General features: G+C 38.2%; 1 pseudogene; it reads left to right on the forward strand.

The window, feature by feature from the left end:
* The first annotated feature begins 2,268 nt into the window (after positions 1-2,268).
* On the forward strand, positions 2,269-3,424 carry LOC114620349 (annotated as a pseudogene).
* The last annotated feature ends 4,217 nt before the right edge of the window (positions 3,425-7,641 follow it).

Consider the following 7,641-nt stretch of genomic DNA (forward strand, 5'->3'; position numbering starts at 1 on the left):
TGAGACTTCTGCTGTATGACAGATGAATCATGTCATGACTTTCACAAGAGAATCATCCAAACAGCATTCTGAACTCAGTTTCCAACAATGTGCTCTTGTTTTTTTTTCTATTTGGCATTATTTCTACTAGGAATATGCTCTTTAGCAAACTGACCTCAAGAATTTTCAATTTACCTGCCTCTGTTTCTTGAGTGCTTGGATTGTTGGTCTGTACTGTCACATGTGACTCTAGAAGACTTATCTAGATTAACTATCTCCACAGGGAGGAAAGGAGACTCATTACTGGAATATAGTTTTACACAGTGTCTTCTTTTTAAGTGTCTACTCTAGAAATGTGGAAAAATTACAGACATTACTATGGCAAGTGATCAAGGCTCATACTAACCATGTCATTTTGTTTCTAGCATGTAACCTAGCTTTGATAGGATAAGAACAATGAACTTTTTTTTTCATCAAAAGTAAGAACTCAGTAATAACAATAAAAAAATTGGCAATGGTAATAATGCATTTAGGGCAAATTGAGTAGTGCATGAAACATATAAGTGGTCAATAAATGTTAACTTATCTTGCTCTTTCATCCAATTCCCCCAACCCCCTTTTTAGTATAATGTAACAAATAGAAATTCTTTTCTGAAATTATCATGTTCTCATTTCTTCACTTAAAGATTTAACCTTCACTTAAAGATTTAGCCTTCCAAGGTATCTCTCTCAGTTTTATCTCTATGACAACAGTGACTAACACATCCTAATCTAGTCTATTCACATGTCAACTATATATTAATTCAGTGAAACTGACAAATGAGAGATTTTAATAACCAATCAGACTAGATCTGTAATACACTTTTTATAAATTCCATGCAACAGCAAAAATCAAAATGATTAATAATGCTCATTGTCTTTTATAAATGTAAATGTTGTTTTTATTTTCTTAGAAGAAGGGATGAAATGAGAGCTATAGTCAAGGTTTATGAATACATGATTTGGGCTGAGCTCAGAGCGTTTCTATCTAACTAACCATAGGCCTAGGCCTGGAAGCTTCTAGCCTCTATACAATCCAATCTTCTGTATGTCCAGACCTTGAAGGCTTTAGCTTCCAGCTTCCTTCTGTTAACTTAGGCCTAGAAAATGTCAGCCTCTGAGACTTACTACTGAATAAACTCATACTTTCTAGCTCTTTCTGAACTCTGGGTGGTTCAATTTAGCTGTTCCAGTTCAAACTCCTTTCCAAGCTGACTGATTCAAATTGCTTTCTCCTGGTCTCTGACTGAATTGGTTTGCTTGAGAAGACTGCCTCTGAACTCCATGACCTGAACTGCACTGAACTCAATTGAACTGAACACAACCAAATTACTCTCTTCCTTACTGTTCTTTTTCCTGTCTTTGTGAGAGTCAGGTATATCCTTTCTTCACTGTTCTTTTTCCTGTCTTTGTGAGAGTTGGGTATATCCTATCTCTGACTCATTTTGTCAATTCTCTGATTGGATACTTTGTCTCTCAATTGGATGTCATTGTCTGGGATTAAAGGTGTGTACTAAGGCATGCCTGTAACCCAGCCAGAGGGGACTAAAGCATCAGCATTTCAGTCAGATATGTGATCTCTTGCCAGAGCAGCAACGTTGCTGGATTAAAATTCCTCTACAGCTTTTGAGTTGTCCCACCTAGGAGACTTAGAATATTGCAGAGTTTAGCTTCTAACCTAAACAGAGTGATTCCTCCTAGACATTTGGGTAAAATCTTTTTATCTACAATCTAACTCTTAAAAACATCCTCTTCTCTTAAAAAGATTATTCTAGAAGAATATAAATCTAAGTTGCGGAAGTCAGTTATATTGCCTGTAAGGTTTTGGTACACTGTGATTTAGACGCCTGGAGAAGCAGTCACAAAGTGTGATGAATGCCTTTTTGGTGGTTTTATTTCTCCATCTAGTGTTTTGTTGTTGGTTTTGATTTGTTTTTTTTTTTTTTTTATCTTTTTATAAAACGTAACCAAATTCTCTCCTAGCTTCTTTACATGCAGATACACTTCTCTTCTTCTCACGTATACTCTGTTCCCTTTTCTTTTCAGTGGTAGTAGCATCCTTTCCAGCCTTGTCCAAGTCACTGGAACCATTTTTGTGGAAAATTGTGCTTTTCTACTTTCTGCTATCTTTTCAATATTGAAATCCTAGTTCTGTTGACAGAAACCTCTTTTGATTATGAAATAAATTATATAAATAATACCACAAAATATGATTATTTTGCATGTTGGAGCCATTGTCGCCGAGCCCAGGCCACGCTGCTGCTGCTCGCCCATCGCCCCCCATCGTGCACTAGCGGTCCCAAAAGATTCAAAACCCAAGATGACAACCCTCAAGGACCAGCTGATTGTGAATCTTCTTAAGGAAGAACAGGACCCCCAAAACAAGATTACAGTTGGGGTTGGTGCTGTTGGCATGGCTTGTGCCATCAGTATTTTAATGAAGGACTTGGCAGATGAGCTTGCCCTTGTTGACATCATAGAAGACAAGCTAAAGGGAGAGATGATGGATCTCCAGCATGGCAGCCTTTTCCTTAGAACACCAAAAATTGTCTCCAGCAAAGACTATTCTGTAACTGCGAACTCCAAGCTGGTCTTTATCACAGCGGGGGCCCGTCAGCAAGAGGGAGAGAGCCGGCTCAATCTGGTCCAGCGAAACGTGAACATCTTCAAGTTCATCATTCCCAACATTGTGAAGTACAGTCCACACTGCAAGCTGCTTGTTGTCTCGAATCCCGTGGATATCTTGACCTACGTGGCTTGGAAAATCAGTGGCTTTCCCAAAAGCCGAGTTATTGGAAGTGGTTGCAATCTGGATTCGGCTCGGTTACGTTACCTGATGGGAGAAAGGCTGAGAATTCACCCGCTGAGCTGTCACGAGTGGGTCCGGGGAGAGCATGGCGACTCCAGTGTGCCTGTTGGAGTGCTGTGAATGTTGCCTGTGTCTCCCTGAAGTCTCTGAACCCAGAACTGGGTACTGATGCGGACAAGGAGCAGTGGAAGAAGGTTCACAAGCAGGTGGTTGACAGTGCGTATGAGGTGATCAAGCTGAAAGGTTACACATCCTAGGCCATTGGCCTCTCTGTGGCAGACTTGGCCGAGAGCATAATGAAGAACCTTAGGCAGGTGCATCCCATTTCCACCATGATTAAGGGTCTCTACGGAATCAATGATGATGTCTTCCTCAGTGTTCCGTGCATCGTGGGACAAAATAGAATCTCGGATGTTGTGAAGGTGACACTGACTCCTGAGGAAGAGGCTCGCCTGAAGAAGAGTGCAGATACCCTCTGGGGATCCAGAAGGAGCTGCAGTTCTAAAGTCTTCCCAGTGTCCTAGCACTTCACTGTCCAGGCTGCAGCAGGGTTTCTATGGAGACCACACACTTCTCATCTGAGCTGTGTTTAGTACAATTGTGCTGAGGTAGTCTGGGGAAAAAAACCTATTCCCACAGCTCTACCCTGCTGTCAAGTGTTACTTGTGTAGTGGTAACCTGGTTAGTGTGACAGTCCCACTGTCTCCAAGACACACTGCCAACTGTGCAGGCTTGGATTACCTGTGAGCCTGCTGCGTTACTGCCCTGCGCACTCTCACCACACATGCCTAGGTCAACGAGTTCCCAGTCAGTCATAACCCGGCTCCAGTGTGTAAGTCCATTATGCATATCTTGTGCATAAGTGTTCTACAGGATATTTTATGTATTATATGTGTCTGTAGTGTACATTGCAATATTATGTGAAATGTAAGATCTGCATATGGGTGATGGAACCAACCACTCAAGTGTCATGCCAACAAAAACACCAAATAAACCTTGAAGAGTGAAAAAAATGATTATTTTATTAATATTTTTATTTACTCTTTAATTTTTTATATTTTGGTCATATCCATTACCTTCCCCACCACACACTTTTTCCAGATCCTCTATCTCTTTCCTACTTAACCTTTATGTTCTCTTTCTTTCCCTTGAGAAAAATAATTTAACTTCAGTTTATGTTGTCTGACTACTTCTGAGCATGATATCTGTTTTAGGGTATGGTTGATATAACAGATACTCCATTGGAAAAAAACATAGCTAACCACCTCCTAACAACGATTAATTACCAAGGACTCCTGAACTCATGGTAGGACTTTTTTGCCTACTTTACATTCTCCATACTAAAATTTTGACTTGAATTTGCAGAGACCTTTTGTGGGTCACCACAGTCTCTGAGATTATATGTACATCTGACCTGTTTCCCTAGGTCTTTGGATTTTACAGTCTTTCAGCGTCCTCTTTCACATTGATCCTAATCCTTGACAGAAGAGGTTTAATAAAGAAATTCCATTTAGGATTGAACACAACAGCCTCTTATTCTGTGTTGATTACCTTCTACTGCCAGATGAAGCTTCTCTGATGAGGGTTCAATAATGCATTGGCCTACTCCCATATGAATATGACATTAGGAGTCATTTTATTTCTATTAATTTAAGCAGAATAATATTTGTAGATTTTCCCCTATTAGACACATAACTATTTAGTCTCTGGTTCAGAACAGGTTCTTGGCCTCATTGGCAGTGTCAGATTTCATCTCCTTTAATGGGCTTTAAACCCAATTTTTAAAAAAATAATAACAAGTTGGTTGCTTACTCCAGCAACATAACTATCCTACCAGAAGGCATATCAATAACACAGTGAATGATGATTGCTTTTTTTCCTGGTAGCATTTACATTTTCTAACACTGGGAATACTAGCCAAGAAGGAGTGAAATTTCCAGCTGAGTAATAGCTATATTTCTACATGTTCTATGACATAAGCATATGATGTCTTCAACAATAAGGTCTTACTGTTGAGTGTTAGATGGGACTGTATAGTGTTGGCAATAGCCTGTAATGTTTGTGGGGGAGGAGTCTATGGCAGCCAATTAGAGAACAACTCAATGATATGTAACTCATTACTGCTTTTGCACTATAATAAAATATGATAGGATGATTTTAAACAACAACAACAAAAAATTGGGGATTAGGCATAAGATTCTTCTATGTATATTATGTTAGCTTGGGTTTCTGTTACTGTGATAAAAATGCCGTTAACTCAAACAAACCAGTGACTTAAATCTAATCAAAAAGTGGTTTGGCTACTCCCACAACACATGTTCTGCTGTTATACCAGTAAACATATCTTCTAAAGTTGATTGTTGTTGCTTCTCATAGGATTCACAGATGCATTAGACAGTTGATTAATTTCCTTCATATCATACACAGCAATTCTCAGTGCTATGAATACTAACCAGTAGGAATGACATTTTAAGGTTGGCACGACTTTGATTTCTCAGTGTGTTATGACTCCGGTATGTGATGTCTTTAGCAACAGAGTTCACCATCTAGTGCTGTAAGATAACAAAGAGCAATGGGATGGGATGTCACTGACCACCAAATAGAAAAGAGTTAACCCATACCTGGCTCTTGTCATTTTGTTTGTAGCCTCTGGTGTCTGAAAACTGGATTGTTCCCCTATATTGCTAGGTAACTCACAATTTTTTTCAAATTTATTTGAATGACTTCAGGACAATTATTATACCTAAGAGTAATGTATTTAAAACCTTGATACTTTTATAATCATTGAATCATTGAGAAGTATATTGAATGCTTTGTAACATTTTCTGAAAAAAAAAGAAGCGGGATTATTAAGTATTTTGTGGTGATAACTTCTGCTTGCAAGGTTTGTTCACATTATGAGATACAGTATCATGTTTCAAGCATAATATTGCTATTGCTATTAATTTACTGAATGAGTACAAACTTTGAGCATAAAGTATATATCCTATAGAACTCCTAAGTTAAAAGCCAATTTGAGACAAGTAGGTTATCCAGATTGAGAAATACTTATGAATGAGGAGGGGGATGGGAAAGTAGATATCACAGACATCATTTATGTTTCCATCCCAGTGGCTATAGCCAGATCAAAAGGCCTCAGTGTAAGGGTTGAATTTTTTATAAGTGTTGGTTGATAAGATGAAAGCTAAGTTGGAACCTTTGGACTAAGAAATTCAGTACAATGAGCATTGTGGTGTCTATGCCAGGGTTCCTTTGAAAAATTAAACACAATCACCTCTTTTCTGCCTTCTTTATTAGTTCTTTGAGACATTCCATATGTGTTTATCCACATTAACCTTTTACATGGACTCTTTTCGGTTTAGTCTCTCTTCTCTTTCCAGCCAATTTTGTATCTTTTTTCCCCCAAAATCAAGGGGAATTTATGCTGCCTAAATCTGGATTTGTGGCTTTCTATAAGAGCATAGTTGTCTAAAGCTAAACTTATAGCTTATCAAAAGCTAAACTTTCAGAGAAAACTGATTCTTCATCTCCAAGTTGATAAGAATTAGCAATAACTTCTCAGCTACAGGTGGAACTCTGTTTATCTCCTTTTCTGAGCAAGGATTTAGTCTGGTTTAGGCTTCCACAAGTCTGTACTTGATGTCACAAAATTGATGAGTTCATCTGCATTTACCCCACTGTAACCTTAAGACAGAGTTTCTCTGTAGTAATCTACCACTTTTATATTCTGCTCTTTCCTCTGCAATGATTTTGAGCCTTTGAAGGAAGGTGTGGTATGTAAATACAGGCTAAAATTCTGCAGTCTCTTATATTATCCATGTTGGGCAGTGGTTGGTTTCTGAATTGATCATCATCTACTGATCACAAAAGCTTCTCTGATGAAGTTTAATAACTCTATTATAAAATCTCTAAGAAATAATAAGTGCTAACTGGTCGGTTAAATATTACGTCATTTAGAAGATAGTAGCTTCTCTCTTAGTATGGTGGTTGAATATGCTTAGCCTAGGTAATGACATCATTAGGAAATGTGGCCTTGATGTAGCAGATGTTGCCTTGTTGGAGGAAGTGTGTCACTGTGGAGTTGGACTTTGAGACCCTTCTTGCCATGTGGCAGCCAGACTTGTACTGTTTGCCTTTAGAACTAGATAGAACCTCAGCTCCTCCAGTGCCATGCTTACCAGGATTTTTCCCATGGTTCTTGCCTTGATTATAATGGTGTGAACCTCTGAAATGTAAGCCAGCCACAATTAAATGTTGTACTTTACAAATGTTGCTTTGGTCATAGTGTCTCTTACAGCAGTAAAACCCTAATTAAGGCAGGACCTCACTCACCAACAACTCTAAAAGAATCAACCCATTACTAGTAATGGGGTTTTCCTTTGTTATACTGTAGTATCTAGTACGGGCTTCTTTGGCTCTTTGTATATATGTATATATACAGATGTATTTTAGGAAGTTCCTACAAGGGTAAATTTCCATATGAATTTTTTATGTCTTTAGTGTTATTTGTCCCTCTTTTATTAAAAGCAGGACAAATAGTCATCTTTTGAACACATAGAAAAAAAGCTGCTAATTCAAGGCAAATTCACAAGGCTACGTGAAATGATGCAATTATTTCATGATTTTGGTTTTTGGTTTATTTGTTTTGTTGTGTTTCTTCAAGGAACTGATTAATTCCTTGCACCACAAATGCAGTACCTGTTTATTCAGTTGAAAACAAAATATATTTATTAATTGAAGATTATGGAATGTGACAGATTCCTGTTACATGCTGTGGTCGAGAAGACATAATTCTAGTACTCAGAAAATGAATT

This window comes from Grammomys surdaster, unplaced genomic scaffold (assembly GCF_004785775.1).
Source record: "Grammomys surdaster isolate TR1022 unplaced genomic scaffold, NIH_TR_1.0 63, whole genome shotgun sequence".
In the NCBI taxonomy this organism is placed as follows: Eukaryota; Metazoa; Chordata; class Mammalia; order Rodentia; family Muridae; genus Grammomys; species Grammomys surdaster.